Source organism: Macrobrachium rosenbergii, chromosome 42, assembly GCF_040412425.1.
Source record: "Macrobrachium rosenbergii isolate ZJJX-2024 chromosome 42, ASM4041242v1, whole genome shotgun sequence".
Taxonomy (NCBI): Eukaryota; Metazoa; Arthropoda; class Malacostraca; order Decapoda; family Palaemonidae; genus Macrobrachium; species Macrobrachium rosenbergii.
Window position 1 is genome coordinate 52,776,788 of NC_089782.1, and position 21,576 is coordinate 52,798,363.

The 21,576-nt window shown below is 36.7% G+C and overlaps 1 protein-coding gene across 2 annotated transcripts in view; it reads right to left on the minus strand.

The window, feature by feature from the left end:
• Positions 1 to 21,576, minus strand: part of LOC136828426 (zinc finger protein rotund-like) — a 505,572-nt gene that overhangs the window by 273,877 nt on the left and 210,119 nt on the right. The gene's annotated exons all lie outside the window — the stretch shown is intronic.

The window sequence follows — 21,576 nt, forward strand, 5'->3', positions numbered from 1 at the left end:
ACAACACAGAAGAGAGAGCAAAACTGAGAAAACTTAAAAAATTAAACAACAGTGAATTAACCAATAAATATATGAATGTTAACAACCAGCATAGTAAAACGTCGCATAAACAGCTTTGTGTCAGAAACATTACGGCAATGGTATAACAGCAAAAGTAGATTTCAGTTAAGTCGAAATAAGCTTTTAAAGCACAGAATTACTGTCAACCGATGGAAGATTCTGCAGCCGGCAACGATAACAGGACCATAAATAAAATGCTACCTGAAGAGCAAGATATATCCATTTTGGCTTTTTACAGAAACCACTCAGCCCAGTTCTTGTTTCTCTCTCTCTCTCTCTCTTATATATTTATATATATATATATATATATATATATATATATATATATATATATATATATATATATATATATATATATATATATATATATATATATATATATATATATATATATATATATATATATATATATATATATATATATATATATGTATATGTATGTATGTATGTATATATATATATATATATATATAATAATATATATGTTTCTTTTTAATGGAGGGAATAGGAAGAGGAGTCCATATATATGATTTTATATAAGTCATTTGAGGTGAAGCTATATAGACTTCTCCTTGTATATGTGTGTTCTTTTTAATGGAGGGAATGTAGGGGTGTATGAAGTCATTTATGTGTATGTATATGTGTGTATATATGTTGTATGTATGTATGAATGTATATGTGTATATATATGTGTGTACTTATATATATATATATATATATATATATATATATATATATATATATATATATATATATATATATATATATATATATATATATATGTAGAGAGAGAGAGAGAGAGAGAGAGAGAGAGAGAGAGAGAGAGAGAGAGAGAGAGAGAGAGCCAATGCTGACGACATAGCCTGCGCCTTCCCATTCAGACCTTAGCAGATCCCTAACACATTTTACAATCTGTGCCGAAAGTTAACAAACGTCAAAAGCTCATCAAGAGATAAAACAGACAGTGAGGGGTCGATCTGATGAGCAGTTCTAACTGAATGACAGTTTAAGGCTCGATTTTTATCGCCTATCACATATGGCGGTGATTCAAGAAAGACCATGGAAAAGGACCTTTGAGATTATCTAGGCCAAGGATAATATTTCAAGAGAGAGAGAGAGAGAAAGAGAGATAGAGAGAGAGAGGCCTTGCAACAAATGGCATTTACTGAATGCTCTAACTAACATTGAACTCTATTGAGTTTAGTTTAAGCAAGAGTGTTGTGTCTAATAATAATAATAATTATTATAATAATAATAATATTTTTCATCACTACAATGTCAGTGTCTGTAATGGATTCCAAAATAGGCTAAGGGAATTATTCGGAATTGACATGAATTCAAGGAACTCTCGTTAATACAAGCTTCCTCCAATTTCTTCATTACAAGGGCTTTAGAATGGATAACCTAGTGACTCTATCTAGCCTAGGTCAGAGGAAAACGAGGTAAAGAGAAGAGAGAGAAAAATGTGCTGCTTCATCTCGAAGGAAAAGAATTGCCTCTTTACGGACGGTGCATTCAGAGGACAACTTTCCGTGATAGAAGCAAACGTAACATTATTTATGTAAAATGGATTTGATTGCATAAAAAGCGTCCCCGCCCCCACCCCCCCGGCCCCCCGGCCTCCCGCTGTCCCCCACCCGATATCCTTGAGGCAAGAAGTGCCCGGTGGCGGTAGAGCCACACACCAAACTCTAAAGGTCCAAGGAACCGGGACGAGTTCACTTTTCTGTGGATGCACAGCCAATAACAGGTGACTTGCCTTAGGGTTCTCAGATGTTCTCTCAGTTTTGAAGTCTATGGGTTCTGTAGTTTAGGAGATATGGTAGTTTTGGAGAAATAGTTATAAGACTTAGAATCTTGTAACTCAGTTACGTGTAATGGTGGTGGTGGGTGACATTACCCTCAAATTGAAATTCATGGGAATTAGGAGGGGCTGACTGTCCTCTTACGAATGTCAACCCACGGCAAAACGTGACCTGGAAGAGTTAAGTGTCTTTAAAAAATATTGATTTAGAATTAAGGCAATGTGGTTCTGAAGTACTGAGTGTCTTTCCACGACCTCACTTTAAATTTCAGGCAATGTGATCTGTATAGTGCATGTTCACAGAAATTTAAATTTAAAATCAAGTATTTTTCCGAAAATTATGTCAAAGACTTAAAAACCCAGATTTTGAGCAGTCGACTGAATATCAGATGATGTAAATCATGAACTACACACACACACACACACAATTTGCCACAATATAAATGCTGTTGAAAATGTTCATAGATTTCTATTTGCCAGAATATTAAGGTCTTGGAAACAATCGTGGGTCACGATTGCCACGTGAACAGTAGTGGAACAAAAAATCAGTATAATTTATTGAATAGATATAATTTAGAAGAGGAATGAAAAACTCTCCGTGTTACCTTAGCATCTCTGCCCGTACGGTAGTCATCAAGCACTGTCTACATGACCCATCTTAGGACAGGCGGCACTACCACTATGACCTCATCGTTCACTTAACAAGTCCAAACAAAATAAAACGTAAAAGCGCAACGACAACTATTAGCGCCTTCTAAACAGTACGAACGACCTCGCTCCAGGCCTGCCCCCTTATCCCCCGACCCCACTTGAAGCAGACAATAAAAGGGCCAGCTAACATAAACAGCAAATATAAAACGTGCGCTTTACTGACAACTCCGTGCATAATTAACGCGATAATGGCCTGGACTATTAAGCACCTCTCATCACACACACACACACACACACACACGAGAGAGAGAGAGAGAGAGAGAGGCGGCCAATCCAACGTACACTCGTTAGAATGCCCATCATTATAAGTGAGACAATGAGGACTTAGCATGAAACCGTATGGGCGTGTTTGTAGAAGACCACCAAAGGCACCGCAGATCGAACCCCTTCCCCGCCCCTTCCCCAAGCCATGCAACCCTCTCCTACCCCTCCCTCTTTTCTAGCTGCTTATCCCGCAGCCGCTGGAAGTTCTCCCTTGGTCGTGGGTGCTAATAATCGCTAATGTAGCTACCGGTTTTCTTCGCTCCGCCATGAAAGTCCCTGCTTTCGTATGCGGCGGTAAATAGAAGCATTGCGTGCGTATCAATAAGCAATATAAGCCCATTAGCCCCCGAAGAACGTTCATTCAATCTACTTTTATTAGAGTCGCACCTGCATTTAACGGTGACGCCTCTCGTTTGCAATTACGCTTTCCATTACGCTAATACATGTCATTACACGTCCGCCTCGAAATGACGTCTGATACGAGAATGCTTCGGAGCGATAAGTACTTCCCTTCCTTTATCTCTCTGGACCAGCCTTCTTCTGAAGCTAACAGCGTGTGAAGGTAATTCAGCCTTCTTTGGACACGAAGAGGATCGCGCGCAAATGTGATGAGCTTAAAATAACACCGAAATATAATAAGGCTAGAGTAAGGCAGTGGCTGAGAGAGAGAGAGAGAGAGAGAGAGAGAGAGAGACAAAATCTAATTTCTAGTAACACGAAAGACACTACATTAAAGCGAAAACCCAACATTTCCAGACATCACAATTGGGTGAAAAAGTACTGAATTAATCACGAGGGCACTTTAGCAGACTATGAAACCCATTACTGTTTAAATATGACAGCAGAACAGCAGGATTGTTCGTCATGGATCCGCGCTATTTTATTTACATGTACTAATTTTCATTCCATTCCCTTGGTATACTTTTAGATGACCGAGAGTGCGAGCGAGCGAGCGAGCGAGCTCATGTATGCGAATGCGTCAGAGAACTTCAGTGTTTGTGATGTACTCTTCTGTGTGAAATGCTTTCCCATGTCTGCCCATGTACGTTTATTTAGCGCAGTTCTTTAGATATATTTTTTTCCAGTCACATCACTCTCTGCTTGCTTGGTTGTTCTGAATATACTTATATGTGGTGTATCTTTAGGATGTATCTAAGAATTTCCTCCCTCACATATTGTACAAACTAACCGTTCCCCCCCGGCCCCCGGGCCTCGACTCCCATTTCGCTACCTAAAGAAGAACAGATTTACGAGGCAGCGTCTAACAGCATAATCACACGTGTTCAGAGGGACCATCCCAGCGACGGTTCGAAATGCAGCTTTATTTCTGCTATATTCTAACGTTGCCTTGTGAGTTGGCGTGATTTTGTTGCTTTCTACCTTCGTCTGCTCCATTAAACAATTCGTGACACAGTTTCATTACAAACACGAGGTCGTAGTCCATTTGTCCTAGAGAGAATAATTACATGCTACATATACTCTACGTACCAATGTTCATGCTGACCAGACTTCTGACGCATCTGGGACTGAAGACGGAATTAATGGATACGTACCTGTGAAAAGAGGAAACAAAAATGTTAGGAATGAGTTAATGATTAAAACTTTGTTTTGTACTGGTCTAGTTCTAGGTTACCTGGCATACCAAATTAAACTTACTACTGTATATATATATATATATATATATATATATATATATATATATATATATATATATATATATATATATATATATATATATATATGAGTGTTTCACAATTTTGGGGGAATATTTCAGCGTATACTGAAGCTCCCTGAAGTCAAAACTGCAATAATTCTCAAATATGGCAAAGTTGTCCCTGCGAGGTTATTTTGTAACTGTAATTGTAGTAAAATGAAAATGAGGATGATCAAGAAGAAGAAGAAGAAGAAGAAGAAGAAGAAGAAGCTAACGAAAAAGGGCATGCAGAAGAAGCAGCGGGGAAGGCAGAAGAGAATGACAGTCTAACCTCTTGGCAAGAGCAATCGACAAACAAACGCAGTTTCTCATCTGTGACCGCCTGGGTAAGTCTAGCGATGTCTTTTTGGCACGATTGATTCACCTGCTTTAGCCATATGAATTCCAAACAAATCTGAATTTCTAAGGAAATTTCATGAAACCTCCTTCGGTTTTCTAATAAGCTATCAACGATATTTGGGTATTCCATGCTATTTGGATTTTAAGGAACTGTTGTCAGCACTACTGGGATTCTCAAAGACGTGCTATCAAGTCTACTTGGTTATCTTAAGGAAGTGATATCAAGTCTTGTAGGGTGTTCCGAGGAAGGAATTCAAGCACTTAGTGTTTCCTAATGAAATGCTATCAATGCTATTCAGATTTTCTAAGGAATTGTAATTAACGCAACTTAGGTGTTACATAAAAGTGCAAACAACGTTAAATGTTTCTTAGCAAGTGCTACCAACACTGATACTTTGAGTTTTTGGGAACTTAGACGTAAGCTGAATGGTCTACTGAAGGAATTCAAAATGCATGTTATGCGAAAAAATAAGGAAAATAAAACGATAGAATAACAATAAAGTATAAAATTTTCTGCCTTTGTTGGCGTTGAGAAGTATTTGATATAACAGAGTCAGTGCATAAATTCAATACTGTTTTCAGCGTAACATATTAGTGAATGAAAATACAGTCACCTACACCTAAGAAGCTTCAAGCATATTAGTTAATAAATTAACACACACACACACACACACACACATATATATATATATATATATATATATATATATATATATATATATATATATATATATATATACATATACATATACATATACATATATATGGGTGTGTGTGCGTGTGTGCGTGCGTGTGTGTGTGTACTTCAGCACACACATCACCTAATTCCCTGACATGTTTTGGGCTAAGCAAAAGTGCTTCTGAGTGGTTGGAGGGGTGGGGGAGCAACATACAGAGGAGTCTCTAGGCCAACACTTGGTCTTTGGGGCATCATCTTTGAAGAGAGAACTTTTTGTGGGTGGGGCTGAATCCATTACCATCATCCACACCACCTTCCACTTTCTCACGTCTCTTTTCTGTGTCCGCCTGTCTGTCTGTGTGTTTGTCTGTCTGTTTACTGTTTCTTCTATATCTTTAGATGCGAAAGTAAATCGTATATAAAAATGAATGGGGGAGACAAACATATGAATTGAGTTGGCAAGATACAATGTACTGTAAGAATATTTGCACACTGTACTGTACAATTCTCTCTCTCTCTCTCTCTCTCTCTCTCTCTCTCTCTCTCTCTCTCCTCCGAAGTACAGCTGCCGATATATATATATATATATATATATATATATATATATATATATATATATATATATATATATATATATATATACATATATATATATATATATATATATATATATATATATATATATATATATATATATATATATATATATTCCTGAACAAGCAGTTCACTGTCATGATTAAAGCTTCACGTCAGGATTTCTCTTTATAAGCTCTCTCTCTCTCTCTCTCTCTCTCTCTCTCTCTCTCTCTCTCTCTCTCTCTCTCTCTCTCACACACAATTTTGCTTCAAATTTCTTACAAGCCTTCGCCCTTATACTTCCATATCAACTACTTTTGTAATTTCTAAAAGTCTTCGCTTCACATGTCCAAACCATCTGCTTTTATACACACAAACACACACACACACACACACACACACACATATATATATATATATATATATATATATATATATATATATATATATATATATATATATATATATATATATATATATAGAGAGAGAGAGAGAGAGAGAGAGAGAGAGAGAGAGAGAGAGAGAGAGAGATCACTGTAATGTGTGTATATTTGTGCAGTTTCGTGAATACGTGATTTTGTGCTATTCATATTATTTATTTATCCGCGAAATATACTTTTTTTGTCAGGTCACCGGATACAGAAGAGGGAAATTTGGATATCCAAAGGTTTGCTGTCAATCAGAAACCAATTTCTGATCGAATAAGAAATAAATGGAAGCGTCAGTCATCGCAACGTTCAATCAGTAAATTCTTGTTACTTTGTCATGCTCATAACGTGCCTAAACGAAACGAACATGTTGCTATGTTTTCTGACTGTTAGTGATTAATTTACTGGACGCCAAAGACATTGACGGAAGCAAAAATGAATTGTGTGCGCAAACCTTCGACATACTCTCTTCTCCGACAGTATTAGGATGCCACCACTTTACAGTAAAGATGTCGTCAACACACGTCGGCAATTTATCCCATGCAAATCTCAAACGGGTTGAAAACAAGTTAACGACCGGAAGTGGAAACGAATAATTGGCAAAAGCTTCATGATTGTATTAGGCACTGGTTAGAACCGCCAATGGGTCGTTGACTTCTATTCAACGTGTTTGTAACGTGTGTGCAATATGTTGGCGACGTTTGTTTATGACATGTTCTACTGTAGTGTGGAGGCGGTCTTAGACTGAAAGAAACGTAGAAAAGTATTACTATACTCATTTAAAGAAAGAAAACGGCATAAAGCAGAAAACACCAATAACAAAAAGACAAATAAGAGCAGGACAAACGGGAGAATCTAAATAAGATAGATACAAGTTAACGGTAAAAGCAAACGATATTGTTAAAACCGTTAAAATTTATATCAGCTTTACACTGACGTAAACTCACAAACTTATGTGCTAGGATTCACATTGACATCAAACAGAAGACTGAATACACTACAATAAAGAGGTCTCAGAGACAAAAAATATTCAAAGTCCAGTTTGTGTAAGCGCGCGTGCGCGCGCACGCATACACACACATATATATATATATGATAGATAGATAGATAAATAGATATAGATAGATGCGTGTGTTACTGTCTTCTTGTAACTTTGTTTGACACTTTCTTAGTAAAAAGTTAAAATAAAAAACAGCGAATAGAAGGAATTAGAAGAGGGAACTCTTGTTAGGAAGTTCTAAATTCTACCGGCACTACAAGCAAAAATGCGAGACAGTTCTAGACAATATCCGACACCAAGCGATACATTTCCCTTTTCGTAGGGAAAATGTAACGAGAACACTCGAGTCACATGTCAGATTTCATGTAATAAAGAAAAGCTGTTCTACGTTAAGCCTGATTTAGCGCTATTAAATGCTTTCATGTAGCAAACAAACAGACTCTTTAGCCTGACTTCAGGAAACAGAACGGGACAATTCTCGTTAAGTCTTACTACACTAAGAAATGAAGTTCTCGTTAGACTGAGATTTCGGGAAAGAACGGGACAAGTCATTTTAGAGTCGTAAGTTCAATAATAAGATGGCGAGTTAATCTGACTTCTCTAACAAAATAAAGTTCTCGTTAGACTGAGACTTCTGGAAAGAATCCAAGAAACCTCTTTAAAGTCTTGCGTTCAATCCTAAAACAGCCAAAAATGATTTCAATAGAAGATAAAAACTTTCTTGCTCAGGCGTGAACAATGAGTGAGTTATTAGTATCTTCAACCACAAATAAAAACATTACTTTTCGTAAGCCTAATTTCTATTTATCGAGACTAACCGCAGTAGGAAAAATGTCTAAATGTCTGAAGTTTAGCCGAAAATGAGAAAATATATTTCTGCATAATTTGGTAGTGACTGATAGTAGGAACCGATTGTAAATCTAGCAAAAATCTGCCATAGCTGGATACTGCTAAAGCCATGCAAAAATCTTGACATATGAGAAGAGCAATTTTTTCACACACAAATATAACTTTAAAACAAGCACACACACACGTCTAGTATCTAATTGAAATCCAATTCGAATTAAGTAGATTTTTGCAAAGTCGGAGAGTACTAATTAAATTGAAAAAGTATTTTGTAAGCCTAAGAATCTAATCAATATATAACAAAAAATTTTCAGTGTCAGCGAAAAGCGAAATCTAAGCCTCTTAAAAGTGTTCAGTTTGGAAAGTCGCTCAAAATTCCAATTCTGAAACCTTGCTAGAAAAATACTAAATTCAAAGAAACATAAGGAATTTTCCTGCAAGCAATATAAACCCCACTGAATATAAATCCCGGCCATTTTCAGTCCCAGTAGAAGGGCATTACTCATAAATAACGTCCCTCATTTGCATAAGAATTGAGCTGAGGTAATATAGCTTTTAAAATAGGATTCATCCCAAACACTCCCCCTTTGTAATTACTCGCACAGGAGACTCCTGTAATGATGTGCAATATGTACATCGCTCCCTCGGGGGACATATGAAATTAACATTGATGATCATTGCGCCCTGTACCTCCAGCAGTACAGAGGTCCCTCTCCATCCGGTCGGTGCATCACACGCATCCCGGATTTTTTTATTGTAGCATAGTGAACATCCCAAAATGAGCATTGCCTCTATCAGTCCACACCACAACCATCTTCCTTCCTTCCGTCCTTCCTCTCTTCCTTCCTCGGCTTGTTTCTTCCTCTTTTCAACCTACGAGAGTGCACGGTGAGTTGTTGCCCCTTCCGAGGCATCGCGGAAGTCCAGGTGCAAGAGGGCGGCGTGAGAAAACGGCTAAAGGGAAGGCAGAGGAGAAGAAGAAGGGTTAAATAAGAGAGCAACCCCACGCCTTACCTCTGTGTCACCCTACTACTCTCTCCCTTCCCCTAACAAAATCCATGCCCACCCCCCCCCAACACCCAGGCGACGGAGAGATGATGTCCTCAGGAAGGGCTGAGAGAGAGAGAGAGAGAGAGAGAGAGAGAGAGAGAGAGAGAGAGAGAGAGGGAGAGAGAGAGAGAGAGAGAGAGAGCCAGATAAAAGATGGAGAGACAGAGAGACTGAAAGAGCAACCATCGAGTTACAGTCATCCATCAAAAGATGGAAGAGAAGACTATTAAGGGGAGTGGGGAGGGAAGGGGGCGAGGTAGTGGAGGGGGAGGTGCGGGGTTGGATGGAGCAGGGTAAGGAGTTATTACAAGAAGGAAGACAGATTTCCAAAGGGGCATAAAACGGTTGCTACGTGATGCCCTGCGTTGATTGGTCGGCGGTTTTGCATCAGCCCATTGGAAAACGAACTGAACGAATGAGTCACATGGCCCGAGTTGTTACAAAGTAAGTGAATGAGTGGTTTCCAAGAGGACCCTCCTTTACTCTTGCCCCCCCAACCCCCAAAATAACCAACAATGCCCCCTTACCCCTCTTTGGTTCTTGCCATTATAAGTTATATACCAAAGGCCCTCATACCAAACATTACAGCTGGCCATGATGCTACGTACCTCGGAGAGTTCGCGTATCACCGACTCTTCTCTGACAAGTTTATTCAGAAAAAAATTGTTCCGGCAAATTTATTCATCTAATTCCCTCTTCCATAGCATCCGGAAGATAGATGGCCACTGGCCTTCAAGAGGCGGTGGGCCTGAACCCGCTCGCAGTTGTCCCCGTTTCAATACGTGACGATGACATATGGAGACCTCTACCAAGGCCTTCTTGGACGATTCTTCATGCTCGCCTTATAGCTATCACTTTATGAAAAAAAAAAAAAAATCATCCGCATTAACTGCTTGGCCTAACATTCGGGCTTCTACTCAATCACATAAAAAGAGGTTATCTTTCACAGAGTGGATTCTAGGGATCATTAACTTAAACTTCATGGGAACTGTGCGGATGATAATCCGTTGAACTGGAAATAAGTACTGATTACCTGTGCCTGATAAAGAAACGTTTTAAGTAAATCTTAGTAAAAATCGGAGGATTGAAGTATATATAAAAAAGTTGGGTACTAAAGATTTCGTCTCATAACAAAAAAAAAAAAAAGAGAGAGAAGATCCAGCCATTATGCCTTGGCTTGCGTTAGTGAACGCATTTTCGATCAAGACAGGCCAACCAACCCTCGTGCGAAGAGGGACATTGAAATCAACAAACCGGTGATCGAATGAGATAAAACCCTAACGCCTTTTTTCTTTCTTTCGCTCCGAGATCAAGATTCAAACGGATGCGCCTGAATAGGCCTTGCTTGCCCGGCCTACTAGCGATAAAGGACCGCTTCACATATGCTGATCTGATCTGGCAATCACGGTCCCTTCATTGTACGTCACTGAAATAGTATCGACGGAATATGGGGACAAGAAAATGTATGTTTTACTGATATCATTCATTTCTTAATACTTAGTCTCTGTCTGTCTGTCTGTCTGTATGCTTGTCTGTTTCGTTTAAATTTCAAAATTTCTATTGGAGCATATATACAAGAAATATAGGCTCTATTGCCATCATATATCCTAATAATAATCTCTCTCTCTCTCTCTCTCTCGCAATCATCTGTTAAGGTAAATGAGACGACCAGTGGAAAGAATATCCTGTACTTTTAGAACATGGCGATGAGGAAATGGAATATACCGAATAAAAGAGAAAGAAAAATTTTTAAGTAATCTCACGAATAACGACAGTAGTTTGACAGAAGCTTAAAAAAAAAACTTCAGATAAAGGATGATATTTCTCCCTCTAATACAAGAAGTAACTCTTTTTCATATATATATATATATATATATATATATATATATATATATATATATATATATATATATATATATATATATATATATATATATAATATATATACATATAAATATATATATATTTATATATGTGTATATATATATATATATATATATATATATATATATATATATATATATATGGAATTAACAGGAATAATAAAGCAAAACTCACAATTTTCAATAAAAACATAAAATTATTATATTGCCAAGACAGAAATTAGTGACAAATAGCGATACCAAAGAGGTTACAGAAACATAACCATAAACAAATGTGAAAATAATTTTATGGAAAAGCTACGTAAACTTTCTTAAAATAATAATTAGGCTCCAGGGCGTAAGAAAACTACGGAAAAACACCATGCATAAGAGAATACAGTCTTTCCCAATGTAGAAGTTGAGGGAAAACCCTATGCCAGGAGCACACATGAAACTTCTGAGTCCCCGCTTTTGTAAGTCGATTGCAAACTTGTGCTTCAATTGTGATTCGGTATAAGAATTATGACGGTATCAAAGATTTTACTCGATAGCACGGCCAAGATCAAGGTCACAAGAGCAAAGAACCAATGATATCTATTACTCCCATGATTCCCAAACCCCAAAAACATTTCCACAGTGACATGGTTGTGATCACCTGGTGTGGTCAGAAACGTATCCTTCATTCAAAAAACTTGCTGTACTTTACTACTGTTAAGAGAGCTGTTCATTCATTTCCATGACCGACTTGACTCTGTTTACAAATGCTCCAAAGATGATTTTATTTCAAAGATTGACTGATTAAAAATAAATTTTGTGAGCTGGCGTTGCAGCAACTGTAGACGTGGCCACCTGAAATCTGTTTTACCCATAAAATATTTGATCTAACAAGAAAAAACCTGGACAGAAGTTTCTCTTGAAGATCTGAAAGTCATCTCCGTTGAGAAACATGCAATCAATTTCTCGTTTTATGATTCCTGCAAGAATAACAGTGCTAGCATTAGGATGGAATTGCCTCCCTGGCTGGGACCCGTCACAGTCGTCTATCAACCAAACACCTGCTTGGGAGTACAAAATTTAACCGGCATTTGCATAAAGAATTTCTGCATGCTTGGAATCCATATTATTAAGCAAACATGCATCCTGGTACAAAATTTTGCTTTCCTTGTAAACAATGTGCAAGGAACACCCTTTTTTTATAGAAGTAAAATGACATTCACTCTCGTAACAAAACACCAGAGAATTACTGCCTAATTGTAAAGAGAGGAATGGAGTGCAATAAAATAACAGCTAAAATGCAGATAAAATATTTAAACATATATATGAAAACAACGAGGTAATCCAAAAGCTATATTAATAATGCTCCCAGCAGGTTTCATGTAATCCCACATGATTAATTTTTTTAAAAAATTATTTCAAAACATCAAGTGGGTCATGGCAATGCGCGACCTCTCTCTCTCTCCTCTAAGTCGGACGCGATTATAAAATAATAAGTCTTGATGAACATGAGAAACATGGAAATTGAAAAGGCTTAATTAAACTTATATACTTATGACAATCAACTATTCTTCAGTGAAAGCAAGCATACATCTACCTGTGAGAAATCATAAGTATGTTTACCTAAATGAGAAACCTGTCATCTCTCTCTCTCTCTCTCTCTCTCTCTCTCTCTCTGCACACACATACACACACACAAAACACACACACACATATATATATATATTTATAGATATATATATGTATATATATATATATATATATATATATATATATATATATATATATTTAGATATATATTCCTTGCGTATATTAATATATTTACCGGTGCATATGTATGAATATATTTACTCCGACACGAAATATAATCATGTTTACCTTTGTATAACTACAAATAATTCTACGTCTGCTTCAAACTGCCAGTTTATTTGACCTAACAACTTTATCGCATCCACCAGCTTGATTTTGCCTCGAATCGCCTCACTACCGGGGCAGGTTAAACAAGCGTCTTTCTGTAACTATCCTGGATAGAAGGAGAACCGAAGGACGATTCCAATGAGAGAGAGAGAGAGAGAGAGAGAGAGAGAGAGAGAGAGAGAGAGAGAGAGAGAGAGAGAGAAGGGTAGTGTTAGACGTATGAAGGGAGCGGGTAGAGGAGGGAAGGAGAGATGGAGGGAGTAAGAAGAGAAAGACAATGCTATGCATAAGCCATTGTCTCTTACATGATTTGTACTTGCGTGAAGACAACCATTTCATATCTAGAGGGGAAAAATGGAATAAAAACGAGTGGAGTGTGGTAAGAGAGAGAGAGAGAGAGAGAGAGAGAGAGAGAGAGAGAGAGAGAGAGAGAGAGAATTCATCTGCATAAAGCAAAAGAGAAACAGAAACCCAGTTGAAGGAGAGAAGCACAGAAAGCTTTTCAAGACTTGAGAACCGGCAGAACATATTATAAAAAACTTGAAAGATAAACATGACGATTTCGGGACGAAATAACAGATCATAATTCATCGAGTGATATTATATACTAGAACAGAGAAATAAATGAAGGAGAATGTGTATAAACACAGAACAAAGAAAAAATAAAATGTAAAATTATCCAAAAGAGGAAGAAAGTTTGGAGTATAAAAAAATCAGTGTACCAAATAAAAGCAGTTTCAAGTAAGTGAAGCAATAACAAGAAACTGGAAGAAACAATAATAAAAAAAACGTGATTCTGGAATACCACAGTTGCAGATAATATAGAATTAAACACCAAGAACAAATATAAAAGTATAATTCAACAAAAATGGTCAGATCTGATGTTCAAGGATTGAAGAAGTCTTGACAGAACTAAATAAATCTATGAATCGAAAAACTCAATTCCATTAGTTTTCTAATCCTTACAATGAGATCATAAGCTTAGGAAGGCTGACTATGCAAGAGCGGAAATGACAAACACAACTCATGCTGTACATGTATTTATTACAATTGCAAAAAAAAAAAAAAAAAATAGGTTTCAAAGCGAACACAAAAAAAAAATCATTTGACCTTTTAAAAAAACCATTAATGATTACATATAAATTTTCAGAAATTCTTAAGGGAGAAAAACAACCAAAATATTTATAAAAATGTAAAAAGAAAATATAATTTAGAAGAACTTTCAAAGGAAATGCAGAAATATGATAACTGGAACCTATCTCGAGTCGAACGACAAACAAAGAAACAAAGAATTTCTGTAAAATTTAATCAAATTTTAATAAATTTCAGCAAGGAATACCTTTCCTCCCTTTCTTCTCTTTTGACATTGACCATATTTCAGAAACAGAGTTCTGGGCTGAGCAAATGAAACAAAAACAAAATTCACTCAAAACAAATAACAGGACGAGAAGTTGCCGTCGGAACGAAAACACGACAGAACAAACAGAAGCAGCAAAGAAAAATAAAAGCTATTTGAATAAGTGAAAGTATTCCAAAAAATAGAGGAAGTGATGTCGTGTAATGTGCTCGATGTGCTTTTTCCGACTCTAACATCTACAATCATAGTTAGCCATAACAAATCTTTAACTAAACCTGGGATGTGTAATACATGTGGCCCTCATACTAATCCTTTAAAACATTCTCTGGCTACCAAAAAAAAAAAAAAAAAAAAAACATTGTTATTACAATAAGCAAATCCACGTTGCCCTCTCAAACTAATCCCTTATAAAATCCTTTAGTCACAACGAAACTAAACAAGTAAAAAATTCGCCGAAGTTTCTTCGGAGCAATCGAGTTTTCTGTACAGCCGTTACAGCGTATAATCAAGGCCACCGAAAACAGATCTATCTTTCGGTGGTCTCGGTATAATGATGTATGAGCCGGGGCCCATCAAACTTTAACCAGGGCCCGGTGGTGGCCTATCCTATATTGTTGCCAGAAACACGATTATGGCTAACTTTAACCTTAAATAAAATCAAAACTGCTGAGGCTAGAGGGCTGTAATTTGGTATGTTTGATGATTGGAGGGTGGATGATCAACATACTAATTTACAGCCCTCTAGCCTCAGTAATTTTTAAGATCTGTGGGGGCAGAGAAAAAGAGTGGACAGAAAAAGTGTGGACTGACAGACAAAGCCGTCACAATAGTTTCTTTCACAGAAAACTAAAAATGGGCCGAAGTTTCTTCGGCGCAATCGGGGTTTCTGTACACTGTATAATGCTGCATGACACTTTCAGCCACGGCCCATGAAACTCAGCCACGGCCCATGACTTAGCCTCGTCCCATGAAACTCAGCCTCGGTCAGGAGGTGGCCTGTGTTGTTGGTACCTATATCGGTGCCAGAAGTACGATTATGCCTAACTTTAAACTTAAATACAATCAAAACTACTGATGGTATGTTTGATAATTGGATGGTGGATGATCAAAGTACCAATTTGCAGCCCTCTGGACTCAGTAGTTCTTAAGATCTGAGGGTGGACAGAAAAAGTGCGGACAGAAAAGTACGGACAGAAAAAGTGCGGACGGACAGACAAAGCCATCACAATAGTTTTCTTTTACAGAAAACTAAAAGTCATAGGTATTACAATAAGCAAATCCTTGTGGACCTCTCAAACTAATCCCTTAAAAAATCCCTTAGCAACTCGATGCGGTCCTCTCAAACCAAATCCTTTAAAAAAAATCCCCTAGCCACAGCAACACTTTAAAACAGCCAATATATTTATAATTTATAATAAGCAAATCCTTCGGGCACACTGAAAAAAAAAAAACTTTGCTACAATAACATCCTTACGTCCCGGGTATTACAAGAAGGGGGTATCACAGGCCACTCCCACTAGCTTACGAAAAGGGAATAAACGCTTGAGACTACGATGAAGGAAGCGGGAAAGGGAAGGAGACCTTGAGAGATACCCAAGAGGTTACTGCGCACGAGTGAGGATAAGGGCAAAAAGATGGAGCTTTGAATGGGGTTCAGTAATGCCCAAAAAGCAAGACCTCTTTTGAAGACGTAGACACACACATATACATATGCACACACATAATTGTATATATATATATATATATATATATATATATATATATATATATATATATATATATATATATATATATATATATATACTGAGGATGGCAAGAGGTTACATGAGGGAGGGGGTTGGGTTGAGGTTCTCCTTGAAAATAACATTCTTGATGAGTAAAATGTTTTAGAGTTAATAATATTATTATTACTTATATTACAATGGTTAGAATTCAGGATGTGAAAACAGATCATGTGCAAGCCTGAAGAACCATTATCTTGTAAAATATGGAAAATTTAAAATAATGGACCAGCTGATCTGGTATTCTGAAGGCAGAGAGATATAGAACTCGCATTCAGAGTGACGATTTTAAATATACATATACAAGTACGTATTTTGATATATTTGTGAAGGCAATATACATAAAAGCTTGTTCCATTGTGGTTGGAAGTAAGCAATAGTCATTGCAACATTAAGCACGACTTCATCCGTTACAATCACACACGTCGATAGAAAAGTCACTCCTATAATGCCAGATCAATTCGCCAACCGTCTTTATAGAGAGAGAGAGAGAGAGAGAGAGAGAGAGAGAGACATTGCAGTGCATGTAACTCTCAAATTTCTTTTTCCAAGACGGCAAAAAAAAATAAAGACACTTTTCACAAAAAGAACAGAAGATGAAAACATAACACCATCCCGCCCCCCTACAAAGAAATGAGTAAAATAAAATTGAGCAGATAATCTACCAAAGGAAAATGAATACCAGGTGCCCCAACCCTTTCCCCACCACAGAAACTGAAAAGTAATACAAAAATTTGCAAAAACAAGACAAATCTAGAAAAGGACGAGAAACTTCATAAAATAAAAAAATCTGGAAAGGGAAAAAAACCTGGACAAGGAAGACAAAATGTACACTGTAAAAAAAAAAATGAAAAAGAAAACAAAATCCTAGAGAAAAGGAGATAAAAAAATCTGGAAAAAGGAAGATAAAATCTACAAAACTGAAAAATTCTGGAAAGAAAGACAAGAACCTGGAAAGAAAAGAAAGAAAAAATTCTGAAAAAAGGAGACAAAATCTAGAAAATTAAAAAGAAAAATCTGGAAAGGAAGGCCAATATTAAAAATCAAAGCAAAATCCGGAAAGGAAGACCAATATAAAACAAATAAAAAATGCGCCGAAGTTTGTTCGGCGCAGTCGAGTTTTCTGCACAGCATATAATCAGGCCACCAAAAATAAATCTATCTTCCGGTGGTCTCGGTATAATGCTGTATGAGCAGCGGCCCATGAAACTCTCAGCTGGCCGTGGCGGCCTGTGTTGTGTTGCCAGAGGCACGATCATGGCTAACTTTAACCTTAAATAAAATCAAAACTACTGAGGCTAGAGGGCTGCAATTTGGTACGTTTGATGATTGGAGGGTGGATGGTCAACTTACCAATTTGCAGCCCTCTAGCCTCAGCAGTTTTTAAGATCTGATGGCGGACAGAAAAAGTGGAAGGACCAACAAAGCCGGCACAATAGTTTTGTTTTTACAGATAATTAAGATTAAAATAAAAACAGGAAAGGAAGACCATTGTAAAAAATCAAAGGAAAACTGGGAAAGAAGACCAATATAAAATTAAAAGCAAAAACTGGAAAGGAAGACGAATATAAAAAAAATCAAAAGAAAAACTGGAAAGAAAGACCAATATAAAAAATCAAAGGAAAAACTGGAAAGGAAGACCGATATAAAAACTCAAAGAAAAAATTGGAAAGGAAGACCAACATAAGACATCAAATGAAAAACTGGAAAGGAAGACCAATATAAAAATTCAAAGGAAAACTGGAAAGGAAGACCAATATAAAAAATCAAAGGAAAAACTGGAAAGGAAGACCAATATAAAAAAATCAAAGGAAAAACTGGGAAGGAAGACGAATAAAAAAAAAATCAATGGAAAAACTGTAAATGAAGACAAATATAAAAAATGAAAGGAAAAACTGGAAAGGAATATCAATATAAAAAAATGAAAGGAAAACTGGAAAGGAAGAATATAAGAATGAAATGAAAAACCAGAAAGGAAGACCAATATAAAAAATCAAAGGAAAAACTAGAAAGGAAGACCACTATAAAAATAAAATGGAAATATGGAAAGGAAATCATTATAAAAAAATCAAAGGAAAAACTAGAAAGGAACATCAATATAAAAAATCAAAGGAAAAACTGGAAAGGAAGACCAATATAAAAAATCAAAGGAAAAACTGTAAAGGAAGACTAATATAAAAAAAATGAAATGAAAAACTGGAGAGGAAGAATATAAAAATGAACTGAAAAACTAGAAAGGAAGACCAGTATAAAAAAATCAAAGGAAAAACTGGAAAGGGAGACCAATATAAAAAATGAAAGGAAAAACTGGAAAGGAAGACCAATATAAAAATTCAAAGGAAAACTGGAAAGGAAGATCAATATATAAATTTAAAGATAAAACGGGAAAGGAAGACCAATATAAAAAACCACAGGAAAAATTGGAAAAGAAGACCAATATAAAAATTCAAAGAAAAAAATGGAAAGGATGCCCCCAATAAAAGCAAGTAAAAAATGCGCCGATGTTTCTTCGGAGCAATCGACTTTTCTGTAGAGTTGCTACAGTTTATAATCAACGCCACCGAAAATAGATTATCATCCAGTGGTCTCGGTATAATCCTGTATGAGACGTGACCCATGAAACTTTAACGACGGCCCAGTGGTGACCTATCCAATATCGTTGCCCGAAGCATGATTATGGCTAACTTTAACCTTAAATGAAATAAAAATTACAAAGGCTAGAGGGCTGCAATTTGGTATGTTTGATGATTGGAGGGCGGATGATCAACATGCCAATTTGCAGCCCTCTAGCCTCAGTAGTTTTTAAGATCTGAGGGCGGACATAAAAAGTGCGGACAGAAAATAGTGAGGACAGAATAGAGTGAGGCGGATGGACAGTCAAAGGCGGCACAAAAGTTTTCTTTTACAGAAAACTATAATTTAAAGGAAATACTGGAAAGGAAGGCCAGTATAAAAATTCAAAGGAAAAACGGGAAAGGAAGACCAATATAAAAAATGAAAGGAAAAACTGGAAAGGAAGATCAATATAAAAAATGAAAGGAAAACTGGAAAGGAAGACCAATATAAAAATTCAAAGGAAAAACTGGAAAGGAAGACCAATATAAAAATTCAAAGGAGAAACTGGAAAGGAAGACCAATATAAAAATTCAAAGGAAAAACTGGAAAGGAAGACCAATATAAAAATTCAAAGGAAAAACTGAAAAGGAAGATCACTATGAAAATTCAAAGGAAAAACTGGAAAGGAAGACCAATATAAAAATTCAAAGGAGGAACTGGAAAGGAAGACCAATAAAGGAAATACTGGAAAGGAAGGCCAGTATAAAAATTCAAAGGAAAAACGGGAAAGGAAGACCAATATAAAAAATGAAAGGAAAAACTGGAAAGGAAGATCAATATAAAAAATGAAAGGAAAAACTGGAAAGGAAGACCAATATAAAAATTCAAAGGAAAAACTGGAAAGGAAGACCAATATAAAAATTCAAAGGAGGAACTGGAAAGGAAGACCAATATAAAAATTCAAAGGAAAAACTGGAAAGGAAGACCAATATAAAAATTCAAAGGAAAAAAAACTGAAAATTCAAAGGAAAACTGGAAAGGAAGACCAATATAAAAATTCAAAGGAAAAACTGGAAAGGAAGACCAATATGAAAATTCAAAGGAAAAACTGGAAAGGAAGACCAATATAAAAACGAAACTAAAACTGGAAAAGGAGGCCAACATAAAAAATCAAAGGAAAACGGGAAAGGAAGACTGGTGTAAAAATTCAAAGGAAAAACTGGAAAGGAAGGCCAGTATAAAAAATGAAAGGATAAACTGGAAAGGAAGACCAATACAAAAACATTGGAAACACTGGAAAGGAAGACCAATACAAAAACATTGGAAACACTGGAAAGGAAGACCAATACAAAAAAAAAAAAACTGTGGAAAAACTGGAAAGGAAGACCAATATAAGAATTCAAAGAAAAGATTAGAAAGGAAGATTAATATAGAAATTAAAAGGAAAAACTGGAAAGGAGGGCCCATATAAAAAATCAAAGGAAAAACTGGAAAGGAAGATCAATGTAAAATTTCCATGGAAAAACGAGAAAGGAAGAACAATATAAACAAGTAGGAAATGCGCCAAAGTTTCTTCGACGCAATCGAGTTTTCTGTACAGCGAATAATCAAGGCCACCGAAAATAGATCTATTTTTCGGTGGTGTTGGTATAATATTGTATGAGCCGCGGCCCATCAAACTTTAACCACTGCCCGTTGGTGGCCTGTCCTATATAGTTGCCAGAGGCACTATCATGGCTAACTTGAACCTTAAATAGAATAAATACTCCTGAGGCTAGAGGGGAGCAATTTGATATGTTTGATGATTGTAGGGTGGATGATCAACATACCAATTTACAGCCCCCGAGCCCCAGTAGTTTTTAAGATCTGAGAGCGGACAGAAAAAGTGCGGACGGACAGACAGACAAAGCCGGCACAACAGTTCTCTTTTACAGAAAACTAAAAGCCAAAGGAAAAATTAGAAGGGAAGACTAGCCTAAAAAATCAAAGATAATCTGGAAAGAAAGACCAATCTAAATAATCAAAGAAAACACGGGAAAGGAAGACAAAGTTCTGGAAGAGGAAGACAAAAATCTGGAGAAGCAAGGTTAAAAATGGGATGGGAAGACTAAAGTGTGGAAAGTAAGGCGAAGAATTGGAGGGAACGGTTCTGCACGGGAAGTTCTTGGTGACCTCCGAAGCTGCACGTTTCTAGTTTCCATCCAGAGGAACAACAACAGCTCTTGACCTCCGTCGGAGACTACCTCTGAACGCAAGAAAAAAAATCCACGTAAGACTAACACTTCAGAGATCATACTCACGACCTTGAGAAGTGGGGGGAGAGAGGGGAGAGAGAGAGAGAGAGAGAGAGAGAGAGAGAGAGAGAGAGAGAGAGAGAGAGAGAGAGAGAGGACGAAGTAAAAGGATGCGAGATATAGAGGAGATGGGGGCTAAAAGGAAAGAGTCTGACTGTTTTTGTCTAAAGAAAGTTACCGATTCCTTTGCAGGTGAATGCCTCTTCGTCCTCGGCAAAGGTAAGAAGAGCTTCGGACTAGATAGAGGACTTTTCCCTCTGCAGGAATCGAGGAGAAGAACTAGGAAACCAATTGGAAGATAACTTTTATATACAGATGTTTTGGATAGTTTTAATAATGGGTAT